This window comes from Tauraco erythrolophus, chromosome 6, assembly GCF_009769465.1.
Source record: "Tauraco erythrolophus isolate bTauEry1 chromosome 6, bTauEry1.pri, whole genome shotgun sequence".
NCBI classification, from domain to species: Eukaryota; Metazoa; Chordata; class Aves; order Musophagiformes; family Musophagidae; genus Tauraco; species Tauraco erythrolophus.
Genome location: NC_141470.1, coordinates 17,115,845 through 17,131,978, shown reverse-complemented (window position 1 = coordinate 17,131,978; position 16,134 = coordinate 17,115,845). Strand labels below are relative to the sequence as shown.

The window sequence follows — 16,134 nt, the reverse complement described above, 5'->3', positions numbered from 1 at the left end:
TTCTGCGTGGTAATGTGAATTCTCTGCGCTGCAATACTTTCAAGTCTTTGCAGTATGCATGAGAATATTGAGGACACATTGCAGAAAAGTTTTGCATTAAAAAGTCATGTTTCTACATACAAGTTCATAGTGAGTTTGGGAGGTTTTTGCCAGAGATAGTGGGATAGTTCCTTTCCATGTAAGAAGTCTTTATCCTTCTGCATTTATAAAAAAATCTGATGTAGAAAATTAACTAAAAATGAGCTAGTTGTTCCTAATAGAGTAAGCGTCTTATTGTTGTTTGTGTTTAGATATGGCTAAAGGTTTTATCACTTCATGAAGATGTTGAAAAAAGGAAATGGTTGTTTAGATTCTAAAGTTTTCTTCGTTTCTGCCATGCTAGTTCTTGATATTTTGGCTTGTATGTAGAATCAGTGCATAACAAGTACTGCACACGGACAACACCCAGTATTATGTTTTATGTTTCTCTAAGTTTATTTTATTCTCTTAAAAATAGTTGTGTACAATAAAAGAAAAAAAATAACTACTAAAGGAATGACTTGCTAGTATTAATTATGCATACACTTATAGTATGAGTAACTGTAAAGTAAAAGTAACACTTGCAGTACGCTTACAAACAAAATAATGGCATCATGTTTTGAATTGATCAGTTTGTGCTACTTTTCCTTTCCTCTGACCGCTGCAAGTCTAAGTTATGTCAATGTGTGGGAGAAACTGGAATGTAGTTATGAAGTAGATGGTTGAGACTCAGTCCAGGAAACAAGTGATAGCCACGTGGCTGAGGCTTTAGGCAGAATTTCTTATTGCTGACTGTAAAAAGTTTCTGTAGGATTTGGTGTTTTCTAGAAAAATGCTTAGAAAATATCTTGTGTGGGAAGATTCTCCAAATTTTCCTAATGCCTTCACTTTTCCACTGAAAAATAGCAATATTGGTGCTTTCATGATTCACTTGCATTTTTTGCATAACTATTTAAATGAGTAGATTTGTCTTAAAGAATAAGCATTATGTTATGTTGTTTCCTCCCAACTAATTTAATTTAGCTGGATATTTGTCCCTTAAAATTTGTTACTTTAAAAAAAAAAAAAAAAGTGAAGTCATTGAAATGTCTAATTCTGAAATGTCTCCCAGTTTTTAAAAAAATAAATAAGTCAAAGAACAATAACCAGCAGAAAACCTGAAAGCTAGTATGATGATGAATGTGCAGAATAATGTCAGCATATAAACTTCAACAAGTTGGCTTTTATTTATCTTACTTGTCTAGTTATCCGCTATATTTATGTAGTTTTGGATGTATTCCAACATATATCATTTGAGTAATGTGCCTTCTTAAAGCCTAGAGGCAACAGGGTGGGAAGGAATAACAACATGAGAAGCATCTTCATGAAGATAAGAAGGACAGCTCATACTATGAAGTCTCTTGAGAAACATTTCATCTTTCTTCTCTCAGGATATTTTTGGTTATATATTGAATTTTGATATTGAACTAGTTCATTAAATCTTGTTATTTTAGTTTATTCAATAATTGTAATTAGTATGTATTTTGTAATTATTTTAGACTCATTTAATAATTAATCAGTTTCTTTGGCATATGTGCAGCTTTGGGTGGGTCTTTTTTTTCTGTGGATGTTTAAGCTGGTAGTTGATGAGCTGTTCAATCATTTAGTAGTAAGCTTATCAATGATGTTCATGATTATTCGCAATAGCGTTCGTTGGAAGGAGAGGTTGATGATGCATTGAGGAAAATTCCACATTACTCTAGATTCTTAGGAAAAAATACCACGGTTCTTGGAAGATTTCTGACCCAGTATTTTAACTTTTAGTGATCTGCATACACAGTATCTTTTGCTATAGATAGTTTTTAAATGCAAGCCTAATATACCACTAACGAATACAAGTGGTAATGCTATTTTTTCAAAAAGACTCTACCTCCTTTCCTGGGTATGTCATCTTAGGGATGGGAAAATTTTACTTGGTGGTGATGATTGGAGGCTGGACCTAACTTAGTAGCTTCAAGAGCAGTTTTTTATCTGGTGACAGAAACAAGTTTTTACATTTCTCAAACTGAGGTATCTGGAATATGAAAAATAATATTTGCTTGAAATCTCTAATCTTAATAGTGAGGAACTACACTATCTGTGTCCATCTGTTTTGACATGTGCTAATTAACTTTATTCTTAAATAATTTTCTTGTCCCAAACTATTGCAGTAGGAAGTCATTTGTACTTTCAATGCAGAAGGTATCATGTGGGTGTCTTCCAGTTTGTCAGTAGTCACAAAGCTGTTTCAAGTAACGTTGCCAAAACTGCAATTATAAGGATCTAACAGCAGTAACATAATGCTTATGATTCATGGTTCTGTGCCATGCATTGCAGTGAATGAGCTGCTTTGTTCAGTGGCAGAGATCGTAGCTCAACCTTTCCCTAGGAGGAGGGTATGGCTGCCTGTGGAGTAAAGGGATGAGTCTGCAGTGTGCTGACAACAAAAGCACTACATCTCAATGCACTGGTCCACAAGAGCTCCGCATAAATAAATATATCTGCTTAAGTGCTGGGTATATCACTTATTATCTATACCACCTTTGCCTGCCAATTATATTTCACTGGCATTTAGAGTAGAGTAACATTTTAAGCTGTGCGCAAAGTCTAGGATTGTTCAGTTAAGAAGAGACTGAATTGTATGCTGTAAGGGGAGTCTTTTTTTTCTTTTTCCTTTTTTTTTCCCCCCTTGGCCTGAATCTGTGCCAGACTGTAGTGCTAAGACTATCCCTATTGTTGAAGATGGTAGAGAAGCAGCTCAGATGGAAAATGACCAGAGTATCCTCTAGAAGTAGAAAATTCTAATTTACAGTGGAACCACTAAATCTGTGTTCTACAGATCAAATTCCATAGAGATTGTTCTTCCTTTTCCTTTTTATTTAATTATAAAGCACTTACATTAGAAAAATGTGTTGAAATGCTGACAAACTAGACGTATATAAAATAAGCTGCTTTGCAATAATCGTAAGAATTAACACTGTTCTGTAAAAAGTACAAAAACGTTAAAATACCTACTTTGAAGCCAAAAAAAGCAAAAATAGTAACCCATGGAGTAATATGACATCCGACTGTAAGAGAGGGATGTTTTTCTAAGGTGTGTAGTGTCTGGTTATCTCAGTCTGATCTGGTCAGATAAAGAGGCAATTGGCCCCACTTAGGGCTAATATGAGCATAAATGTTTAGTCAGAGAGATGAAATCTGCCTGCTTCTCTTTTATAGAAGCAAAATGGATCAAAACCAGAAGATATAGGTGCCACTGGCAACCTGATTAATCCAAGGAGTCCCTACTTAGTCATTCGGAAAAAAAAAAAATAGAGGAGATTTTGCCAGTAAAGTTTCTCAGCTACATAAAATTGTGCTATAGAGGCCACTCAGTTGGCTAAGCAGAGTGTGTTTCAAGACAGATAAGGTCATTTAGGGTATCAAATCCATTAGGAGGAGTCAGAGTTGTACTCTGAGACAACTCTGAGCAGCAGCACTTGGGTTGAAGAGCTTATACCACAATGGTCCTACCTACCTACCTCCACGTTGGTTTTTTCAGCCTGGTGGAAGTGTGATTTCTTTCACATCCTCATTCTGGATCGGTGCAGCTCTCTGTCTCTTGGGTAGTTTCTCAGAGGAAGCTCATGATGAAATGAAGTGCAATACATGGAAGGGGGGAGACCTGGAATCCAAACCCGCTGACTTTTCTCATGACTGACCTATGGCATGTAAACATTCAGGCAAGGTTGTGCTAAGCAGTTATTTTCCTTTTTTGGCTGTAAGCCCTTGTGACTCCCAGCAAACTGGAGTTTTGTAGAACCTCTTTCCGCTTATCCACACTACCAGCATAAAAATCTGTTAGTTATTCTGTCCTATTAAAAATTTTGGCTTTTTCCCCTGAAAGTTTGAAACCTTGTGGCTTGTCTCACACATGTTCTCCCTTCTTCTGTCAGCAAGTTGCTTCTTCCTTACCTGCTCCTTTTCCCATCGTCAATTGCCAATTAATCTTTCCATCTCAGGTAGTAGATAAGGTGTCTAGGTGACTAGTTTGTTGAAACCGTGGCATGAAAAGTGTTTGGCATAGATAACTAGTTTTTTGACTCACTGCTGCCATTTTCAGAAACAAACTGAGAAAAAAAGCCTTGCAAATGATTTCTGTGGCTTTGTACAATAAAAGACAGCTTGCCATAATTAACAGAGAAAATTTACTTTAGTTTCATTTCAGACAGGGATAATGCAATTTTGAAAGAGTAAATCAAACATAAAACATAAAGGACTTGGAGGAGAGGAAAAAGGGATCTCAGTAAAGGATTAAAAACAAAATCCAGATTTCATTGTATTTATTTCTTTTATGAGGTTCTAAACTTCAGGGAACCCCTTTTGTTTTCTTGACAAATCTTTGAAAGGTGAATGAAAATTGCTGTATCATTTAAAAAGTAATCCTACTTGAAACAAATTAAAATAATATTTTTCAAAAAGCAAGAAAACCTATTACCGGAAGGTACTTAGAAACTTGTTTTACAAGCAGTATGAAATACTTAGTATAGCTTCTCAGATTATTTCAATTCATCATTCTGCAAAATTAGTTTTTTTTGAGGAATAATAACAATATTGAAGTAGCTTATTTTAAGTATAACTTTTTTTGAAAGTCTTTGGAACCCAGAAGTATCTTGCAGCTTGCAGATCAGTTACTATTGTTCCATCTTCTTTTCTGCTTTGAGGAAGACATTACGTATACTCCTGATGTACTGCACAGCAGTTACACATCATTAAAAGAATAATAATAATGTCCCTTTTTAAACTTCCTTTTCTTTTTTTTAACTAGCTATAACACATTTATAATTTATTTAACTTTATGCATTTATTTATTGCAAACAAAGAGAAAGTAATGGATTAAAAGATGTGATGAATAGAAAAGTTAATCCCTGATTGTTTTCATCCAGCCTGCAGCTGTCTGTGAGTAAATGAGCACAGCAGATTTAGGAAGCATTTGCTATACAGAATTTACTATGGCTTCTATAGGATGGAGGTACAAAACCCAATCATATGTGTAAGAATATTGAAGCTTTCATTAGATACAGATATGCGGCTATTAAGTATGTTGCAAGCTGATAATCCTTTGACTTGGATAACCTATTTTTAATTCTCTCTTTTGCCTTGGTTCTTTGTGATGAGATGAATTTTCAGATGGATTAAATGACATGGGTTGTTCTTCTTCAAGTGAACAAGGTTTGTTTTATATTGTGCATCTTGTCCTTCAGCAGCTCTGAAATTAGAAGCAATAGGATTCTTTTGTTTTATTTTTGTTTGCTTTCTGCTTTAGAAAAATGAAACACATTGAGGTGGTGTGCGAGTTTTTGGTAGTTGATTAGCAGACTAACTAATACTTGGATACTGTTGCTAGGCTTCAAGTCAGAGTTCCTGTATTCCTCTATAATTATGCAGAGATATGTGTATGTGATGGTTTGTCTGTGCTTTCACATGAATTTTTTTCTTTAAATGATGAAAATCTGCTAATATGGTAGGCTTATCCTTTAAAATATACATATTCCACACTGGGCAATTACTTTTAAATAAATCATTTTTCAAGTATAAGTAAAAGCATTTATTTTTACTGGAATTGTGACTGTAAACATCTTAAGAAACACGCATTTTATTGTAGAATAAGCAGAACGGGTAATTCAAAACACAAGCATATTAGTTGGTTTGTGTTAAAATTGCTTTTCTAACCTATTTTCTTTAATTAGATCAGAGTGATTGAGGTCAGCAATCTTGGTATTTCAGCTGCAAGTGTTTCTATTAAATGCTAGCCGGCCCAATGAATATTCTGTTTGTTTACTTATTTATTTTGTTTTGGGGAACAATTTAGTGATTTTGATTTTCATAAATCAAATACCTGCAGAATACTTCTCAAGTTAGGTGAAATCTTATGCAGAAAGATCAAAGCAGAAAGAAGAAAAAGCAGTAAATCAAATGACTTAAAAATCTACAAAACTGTCAGCAGCATGCAATGACTTGTTCTATTTTTATCGCATGTTACTTAATAGCAGCAAGAGGGACACAAGCATGTTTTATAGCCCTCTGTACCTGTCATTCGAATGAGAATAGCATTAACATGTTTCCTATGCCAGCAGGCATTTTAACGTGGAAAAAAGGCTGGTATTAGTGTAATTGGGATGGCAAAGACACCGAGATCTTCATTGCCCCCATTTTAAATACATATTGTTTGGTAGATTGTCAGAATTCTATGTTCCCTTTTACAGTTTCTTTCTAATATCTCTGCTAAATTAATAATTATTTCTCATGTCCATAGAAAAAAAACCCTTTACATTAATGATTTATAAGCTGGGTTACAACCAAACGAGTATTGATTGGTATGAAATAAATTTGTAGCTATTATTTATCTGTTTTTCTCTGACGAGTTGCAAGGAATAGAATGTCTTATGCTCAGTCTTGTGATGTGGTAGCAAACAAATTGGAAAACTGGGAATTGGGATCTGTTAATGTAATTACATACTGAAATGTAGGACAGAGCTTGGAAAACTTACAGAAGTTTTCTTTTTCCCTTTGATCACAAGTGATTTTTTTTTTCTGTGTGTATATTACTACAAAATTGTGCATTAACTAGTTTTATTTCAAAGTTTAAGTTTTATTTTCAGAAGTTGATTATTCTTGTTGGCCTTTGAAATTCAGTGTATTCTGTGCATGTAATGTGGAACTGCGTGCAGAGAAGTGGAGATTATGTGGTGCACGGTCATTGCCTGTGATTTCTTAGGCATACTCTAAATTTTGAGCAGGAAAGTAAGGAGAGAACTGATGATATATGTAACTGCTGATGTAAGTACTGTAGATTTCAGAATGATTTGGCCTGGTTTTGTAAAGCAGTCTGTAGTGTGTCCTTGCCACATGCCAGGTAGGCAACGATTGCCACAGCTACTCCTGTTAGAGTTTATTTTACAGACTGAACAAGAAGAACCTTGTAATTGAGCCGAAAATAATCTACAGGAGGAATCCCAGGCTATCTTCAGTGCCCTTGAGCTAGTTTTGGTCTCTGGCAAGAGCTCTGTGGTCTGAGCAGTGGGTACAGGTCATGCAGGGCTTGCTGGCTTATCCATGTCTTGTTCCTAGAGATGTTTGAGATGTCTGGGAGGGTGGCAGAGGAAGGAGAGTAAGGAAGGGGGAGAATTGGTGCATGTTTGGGTCTTGTCCCAGTCTTCATGCTCAGACCCAAGTGGTTGGAAGTGTTTCCAGGACCCCCAGCTCCCGATTCCGCCAAATCTACCTTCTCACTAGCTCATAGTCCGCTAGCTCCTCATCAGGAGAAAAGCTTCCCACCTTCTCCGCTCCTTCTAGGCTGAGACTATTATCTCCAGTGGTTGGGAACTGTGCTTTTTTTTGGGTAATGTTCCTATCATCAGTGTTCTGTTTCATGACAGAGTCAGGTCAGTTACCTTTCCCAAATCCTTAAAGGCTAAGCGTGCCATAAGGCATGGTCCTTTCACCGGAAGTAGTTTTTTTTGGGTTTGGTTTTTTCAATACTTTCACTGGCTTGACACAACTGAAGTAGTGTACAGGAGAGTAAAATCAGAGGCCATGTGCAGAACTAGTGCTAGTCGCTGAATTAAAAAGAGAAATAAAGCTGTAAAGCATAATCAGTAGGAAAAATGATTTGCGTATACTAGAGATAGCTGTTTTGAGGGACAAAAATGGAATATAGTTTTATATATCAAATGAATACAATTAATTTCTTGCTTTACAAAAAATAAAGTAGTTGAGTGGATTGTACTATCCTCAAAAATTCTGGTGAAATACGTAAAAGAATAATGCTATTGATCTAAATAGGCCGATTAAGGATCGTGCTATGAGCAGACAGCAATGCAAGTACCCCAGAACTCTCAGCCGCTGAAATTTGGAACTAGTATTTATGATAATGATTTTTGGTTACTCCCTGTGAGTGAGTGAAATTCACAGTGTTATTCAGTCTGGTGGCCAAATCCTTCTAACCCCTGTAGCTCCCCTCAAAGTCACTGGAAATGAAGACCCATCCCTCCGGAGTTCGCTTGTGGATTCAGTCTTCCAGACAAGGTGCCTGACCTGTACCAGGGTGTTGTAAGAATAAGTTGAAGAGTTGAATTAGACTGAGGGAATGTAAGAAGAAAGTAGCACTTTTGAGTTTATATGGGATTTGTTCAATGATCTCTGATTCAATTTTATAGGTCATAAATCATAAAACTGGAAGAGGTTTATGTGATCATGCTGTCTGACCTTCTCCATAGTGCAGATTACAGAATTTACATTAACTGATTCCTGCTTGAACTGGATTATAACCAGAAAAAACGGTTTTGTCTTGTTAAAGATGTGCGATAATGTAAATGGGATTTGGAAAACCGTATCCTAGTCTTGCGACCTGATGTTTTTGGATCCATTTGTTAACTGTTCTGGAGTTGATTACTTCTTCATTAAGCAGATATATCTTGTTTCTAATATCAGCTTGTCTGGCTGTAGCAACTGGACCCTGAGTATAGCTCAGTCTTCTCAACTGTACTGCATCTGTGCCCACGTTTCTCTCCTAAAGCCACTAATTCCTTAGCGCCAAGGAGCTGATCTCAGCTATCAGAGAGGAAAAACTCTGAGGAGGAGATGTAAAACTTGAACGAAGGCCTAAATTGAATATAAGAAACTACCATGGACTTTGTGGGTTTTTATTTCTATTGCTGCTTGATTAGTATTATACTAAGTGCCTTTCTGCTAAGTTTTCTAGAGTTACTAAACTCTGTATCCCTAGACTTCTTACAATTGTGCTTTTTTTTTTTTTTTTTAAAACAGTATGCTCTTTGGAAGTATGTGATCAGTGCATTTCAGTCATGATATATATAGATCTGTAACAAAACGGGAGGATTTGGATGGCAATACCAATATTAGGACATTAGAGGGCCCACACCTAGTAAGATAAGGCAGAGAGCCTTCAATGCAGCTATGACAGATGAGGCAGCCTAACAAGGGGTAGGACAGAGAAAAATTGTTTAAAGTTTCTCACAGAGAATTCTAGTATTCCTGAAAAGTAAATGTATTTTCTTTAAATAGTTTTTCAACATGAGCTTCAAGAGCTCTCTAAAATTGTGTCAAACGCTGTGTGGGATTTCAAACAGTGAAACAGTGAAGCCAGGTCAAAAATAGAGGTAGGACAAATGGAGATATGGATGTGTGCAGAATCCCATGGCTTTCTATTTCTCCCATTTACAATGGTGAGAACACAGAAAAAGGAGATGAAAGAACATGAAATAAATGCTAGAGTTAAAAAAAAAAAAAAAAAAAAAATTGGTAAGAATAGTCAGAAATGCTTCCTGAAGAAAATTCCTGTTTCCTAAAGCAAATACAGAGATGGACTAAAAAAAACCCACAACCAACCAAAAACAAAAATGAAAAACAAAAGGGAGACAGAGGAAAAAAAAACCCAGAACTCTCAATGTAGTGTAGGTCCTTATGCTGAGCACCTCATCACAAGCCTTTTTATGCAGTCAATGATTTCCTTTGTACAATTAGACTACCAGTAGACTACGAAGTTTGTAACTTCTAAATATGTAAATTTTTATATGCCAGTGTATATTCAATTGTTACGTTATTGAAAATAATCAGGTTCAATAAAACTCCCATTTGGGGAAAGGAACATCTTCCATGGGCTAATTGGATTTGGGTGGGGATAGCCTTCCAAATACAGAGGCATCTTGGTTACATTGCCAATCACATAAAACGTGTATTTATTTGTATGAATAAAAAACTTTGTATGAATGTAAACCTAAGTATTTAGATAAGCTTAGTAATTGCAAGGATAATATTTTTCTTTTAGATCGGCTTGAATAACCTTTTTAAGTTGTGCTTTTCAGTAATAACTAACATCCTCCATTTTGAACAGTTTTATTACACTTCAGTGGCTCCCTTACTTGGAACTCCTCTATTATGCTAAATTTATATTTATGTATTTTTTTAACAGCTAAATATACTGATTTTCTTCCAAACTAGATTATTTATCAAAATTCAGTTCATGTTATGTTTTCCATTCAATATATGATCGTTTGACAGTTTACCTTAAGAACTGAGGCTTCACTGACAGAATTTGTTTTAATATCATATGAATAATCTGATTTTCATAACAAGGTATTAATGTCAGAATTTTTGTGAAAATTGATTTGATAATACGCAGTCTCTTTGAAAGGAAGTGGTATCCTCATAGAAGACCATTTGTTGTCAAATTATAGATGAGGCTTGATAAAGGGATAGGATTTGAGCATACTGCTTTGCAATGAGTGTAATATTTCACACTGTATTTCACACCGTTCACAATATTTCACGCTGTTGCTGTTACTCCATTTATATCTCAATCTCCTGGGCTATGTGTGAGTTGACAGTCTTTCCCTTGGAGTTCAGGATAAGCTGTATCTTTTTGCAGTCAAGGTTTTCTCACACTGTGGAAGATATCTTCAGAGTAAACACTTTCCGAGTATTTAAATCAGACCCCCTTAGGATCTCGGACAGAGTTCCCAGGAAGTCCAAGGCCGTTGAAACTACTTGAATCTTTTCTGTCATTCCCTCTCTATTTTAATCAACTGGTGTTTGTAGATTTTTTTTTTCCTCTTTTGTTTCATGCCAAATGTCCACTTTATTGACAAAAAAATGTTTTGGACTAGTTTTCCATATTTTGCAGTTCTAAGGGCAGCTGAATCAGAAGGATGTCTTGTTTACTGGTTTCCATGGTTCTCTCCAGTTGCAAGTGATGTCCTAAAGGGCATATATGTTGTTTGTTACAGTGACTGTTTCCTAAGGATATCAGAGAAATAGTTACTTTGGAATTATCTGGCTTTGTGTGTCAGCTTGCTGGATTATCCTTTGAGTCTCTCTCTCTTTTTTCTTTTGATCTAACATCCAGCCACTAGTACTTCTAGCATTTCTGGGATTGCAGGCACCAACATACATGTGTATTTTGTCCTCAGGGATTTTAGCAGACTATAATTGTTGTTTCCATGTGTGTTACTTGTCTTCTTCCTTCATGTCCCACCTGTGTGAGTGGTTGTGCAGAGATGAGAGTTCCCATAGCCCCCATCCCATGCTGTATCTCCTGCTGTACAGCCTGATCCTGGCTCACTATCTTTGCCTTCCAAAGGAAACTCTGTCTCTCCTGTTTGTCCATGTAGCACTTGTCCAGATGTCTGGGGTCACACCTTGCACGAAATCAAAAGAGGCCTTGAGTCCACAAAAATTTTTGTGTTAGTTCAAATTTATCTTTACCCTTCTTTTGAGGGCTAAGCTTTTTATTTTGGGTCAAAGCATGGCTTATCTTGCTGGCTTCATTAACACTCTTGCGAATGCCAGGTGCTAAAAAGTTCTATTTTCGCTGTGCAGATCAAGTGTGTCTAGTTTCTTGTGGCCTATTTTTACATATTTCTTCATTCTATGACTAGGAAAAGCTGCGAAGGGAAGAAAGAGATTGTGAACAGCCAGAGAAAACCGCTATGATATTATTATAGGAAAATAAAGGGGACGATATATCTGTGAGATTCCGTTTCTGAGAGGGCATGGAATTAAAATTAAAGGCAGGAAATGATGTATATAAAAACAAATAAAACAAGAAGTGGAATAGTACGTTTTGTTAACTATATTTCATCAGTCAATTGACTATTTCCCCATAATTCTATTTTAAATAAAGGATTCTGGAGTACCAGTGGCTCAGAAATTTTCTCCCTGATCCACAGGTATTCCAGGACATTTTTACTTACCATTCAGTATTAAGCAGTTATCTGCAGAAAGGAAGGAAATGCTGAGGAACCTGATGGCTCCTTGTCCCCAGAGGAGGAGGCATACAACCTGCTGGGGGTGTGCGGTTAAACCCGGTGGTCCCCTGTCTTAAAAATGGACGACTGACTGCGCAGTAGGGAGCTCGGAGGGAGGAAAGGAAATGCTCTGTTTCTTTGTGCAGAAGCCACCAGCCAACACAGGAACTCTGACACTGACCCAGCTGCAGAGGGCAAGGACTGGGATATTGCTCTGTGATAGCTGATGTACAGTTGATAATCATAGAATCATAGAATGGTTAGAGTTGGAAGGGACCTCAAAGATCATCTAGTTCCAACACCCCTGCCATGGGCAGGGAAACCCTCCACTACACCAGGTTGCCCAAAGCCTCATCCAACCTGGCCTTGAACACTTCCAGGGATGGGGCATCCACAACTTCACTGGGCAACCTGTTCCAGTGCCTCATCACCCTCTGAGTGAAAAATTTCTTCCTTATATCTAATCTAAATCTGCCTTCTTTTGGTTTAAATCCATTGCCCCTTGTCCTATCACTACACACCCTTGTAAAAAGTCCCTCTCCAGCTTTCCTGTAGGCCCCCTTTAAGTACTGGAAGGCTGCTATAAGATCAGCCCGGAGCCTTCTCTTCTCCAGTCTGAACAGCCCCAACTCTCTCAGCCTGTCTTCATAGCAGAGGTGTTCCAGCCCTCGGATCATCTTCGTGGCCCTCCCCTGGACTTGCTCCAGTAGCTCCATGTCCTTCTTGTGTTGGGGACTCCAGAGCTGAATGCAGTATTCCAGGTGGGGTCTCATGAGAGCAGAGTAGAGGGGCAGAATCACCTCCCTTGACCTGCTGGCTACACTTCTTTGGATGCAGCCCAGGATACGGTTGGCTTTCTGGGCTGCCAGCGCACATTGCTGGCTCATGTTGAGCTTCTCATCCACCAGCACTCCCAAGTCCTTTTCCTCAGGGCTGCTCTTAATCCATTCTCTGCCCAGCCTGTGCTTGTGCTTGGGATTGCTCTGACCCACATGCAGGACCTTGCACTTGGCCTTGTTGAATTTCATGAGGTTCTCACAGGCCCACCTCTCCAGCCTGTCAAGGTCCCTCTGGATGGCATCCCTTCCCTCCAGCGTGTCCACAACACCGCACAGCTTGGTGTCATCAGCAAACTTGCTGAGGGTGCACTCGATCCCACTGTCCAAGTCACCAACAAAGATGTTAAATAGCACTGGTCCCAGTATGGACCGAGGAACACCACTCATCACAGGCCTCCACATGGACATTGAAATGTTGACCACAACTCTCTGAGTGCGACCATCCAGCCAACTCTTTATCCACCACGTGGTCCATCCATCAAAACCATGCCTTTCCAGTTTAGAGAGAAGGATGTCATGTGGGGCAGTATCAAATGCTTTGGATAAGTCCAGGTAGATGATGTCAGTTGCTCTTCCCCTATCCATCAATTGTGGGCTGAAACCCAGAAAAATAACAGAGAATCAATTATGATGACTCGCGCTGTAGCAAGAAGGCAAGAAAAAGGTCCTGAGACTAATCTAACCAAGCCATTTCAGTCCTTCCCATAGATCCTGTGGACTTTTGGATGCTCTTCTTGTTCCATAAGCCCTCTGTGGTTGATTCAAATGCAATACTATACTTGAGTACTAGGAACTGAGTACCTAAGACAGTGTTCTCTACGCATCTTAGTGTTGTGTTTGCTTTTTTCTGCAGCACTGTGACTCCAGGAATATCTGTGTCTCTTGAAGGCAATCCTAGAAGTTTTCTGCGTGTGCTCAGAGCTGGCAACTGGGAAATCACTTAAACTGAAAGGCATAGAGCTAAGCTGTGTGTTGAACCGTGTTTAACATCAGAAAGCCTCCAAGCAAGCAGGTTGTTAGCGTAGTTTAGTGCTGGACTAACGCGCTGATACAGTGTCAGTCGGGCTTGAGGAATGTCTAGAATGAGCTCATTGTCTGCCCCAGCAACACACGATCAGTTTGTGGTCTGCTGTGACATCCAGAGCCTTTTCTTCAGCACCTCGACCAAGTATTCATATTCCATATTGGATTTGTCTAACTGCTAATTGCACCCCAAATAAGGATTTTGTATTTTTTTTCAGCTGATTGCATCTTGCCTGTTTCAGATCACTTTTCCATTTAACCGTGATTGCTTTCCTGCTTCTTTCTTTTGTTGCCAGCTTTCCTCATTTTTCTTTCACTTTTGTCAGTGCCAGCTTTGCTGTTCTCTGTTGTACCTCTGTGCTCTCCCAGTTCTTTGCCTTGGATACTCAACTTCTTTTCCCTTGTAAGATACAACCCTTTCCTGTGTCTGAGGAAGCTGCTAAGGTTTCTGCGTGTTAAGTTGTCCTTTCCTTCAGCAATTTTGTATGAAACTAAGATTATTGGGATAAGGAAAAACTTTTTCTGCCCCTTGTCCTAAATTTCAGCCCTATGCAGGTAATCTTCTGAACGTTTCAGAACGTGACTGATACAAAGCTAAAACTCTCTTCATTTATCATGCCACTGTATATGCAGCAGTTGCATTGAATGGCAGTAATTCTAAAAGTAATATATGAGATACTTGAGCTTCAGTATAGTGAGTACCATGGTATCTTACGTACTGCTGTGTCGCAACTACTGGGAGATCTGGCCTTGGCTTATGATAGTATTGGGCTGCTCGTGATGGATTAGTAGTTAACCTGCCTCCAAGATTATGTTAGGATGAATAAGAAATTACAAGCACTTGTAAAATATGTTGTTGGTCTTAGACTGGATCCGTGAACTTCCATGTTTTACAAGTTCTGCGACATTTGGTTGGAGTTTAGAAATTAAAAATAGCTAAAAGTGATCCCAGGAGTCTGCTGCCTTTCTTCCTTTCTAATCTGTACTTAGGAGAGAGTATTTTTTTCTTTTGACCCGTTAGTATAACCATGTTATTCAGACAGCTTTGGAAGCAACAGATGCACATTCTTACATGTGAAGTTAATCAAGACAGACAAAAAATGTGAGAACTAATCTGACATTGTTTATTTCAACCAATGAGAGCAAACTTAGCTAGATTCCCAATATAGACATTGTTTGGATTTTTAATGCAGGACTGTATTTTCCTCCTTACAGTAAATAATATATTAATAATTTTGGGTATTTTTTTTTCTTCATTGCTAGCTTGGTTGTGCATAGTGGGAGAACATACATTTTCTTATGATGGTTGGATGGAGAAGGGTTTCCCTTTCATCATCTTTATTGACAAAAGCTGAAGCTTGGAGCCAGTCTACCTCCAAAGCTGGTGGAGATTTCTCTCCACATGCCTGTGCCAAAGGATCTTTTTGGGTTTTGTTTTATTTTTTCCAAATAAGAGACCTAGTTCATAGAATCATAGAATGGTTTGGATTGGAAGGGACCTCAAAGATCATCTAGTTCCAACCCCCCTGCCATGGAGGGTTGAGTCAGAATCCCTGTGAGTGAACAGTGCTTATCATCCTTCTGTGGAGTACAGGTTAATACCTTAGAAAGTACGTTTCAAAAGTTATTTAATGTCAGAAATTGTATGCAATTAAGCATAATTTTTGGCCTGTCCACAGATTTGTAGTCAGTAGTACTTACTCAGAACTTTTTGATTGTATAGTGGCAATGATTATATGACATTCCCAAACAGAGTTGGGGATTTGTTCGTTATTCTACTTTCATTTTCTTATTTCTAAAAAACCAAACATGTAATTATCCAAAAGATACTTTAGGGTTTCCCCCTTTTTGAAGGATCTGCCTCTTTGTTGCTGCAAAGATTTATGTTAAAAGAATGGAGTGCGGGGTGATGCTCTGGTCGCTATGGTGATGGGGCTTTGTTTTGAACGCTGTGGTACAGCATCCTGCAGGCTGGAAGTGACCACCGCGCCTGCTGTAGGTACCCAGGAATTACTGTGCCCTCCCTACAGTTAGTGTTTCTATTTTCCACCCATGGCTACGTCTAAATAATCAGTTGCAGTTTATTCTGTGCTAGCTGATGAAGGAAATAGTTCAATTGATGAGGGAAGTTTTTCTGGTGTCTAAACTCTGTTATGCAAGTGACAAATTGTGTTCTGCATTAAAGAAGTGTAAATCTGGATGAAATCCACATAAATTATTACAGATTTAGCCTAGTGCCTTATCTTAGGGTTGTGTTCGGGTTTCCTCTTGGAGAAGAAAAAGACAAAATCTCTTAAGTCTGTTTCTGACAGCTGGTGGACTGTCTCCTATGCAATCTGAAAAATATCTATGCAGATTAAAAAAAATCTGCTGCTTTTCTGATTTGCATCTTCTAAGTAAAAGAATGGAGTAAGTTGTGAGTAAAGAGT

The 16,134-nt window shown here is 38.0% G+C and overlaps 1 protein-coding gene across 1 annotated transcript in view; it reads left to right on the top strand.

The window, feature by feature from the left end:
* The window catches only part of SHANK2 (SH3 and multiple ankyrin repeat domains 2), a 317,236-nt gene that overhangs the window by 46,441 nt on the left and 254,661 nt on the right, over positions 1 to 16,134 (top strand).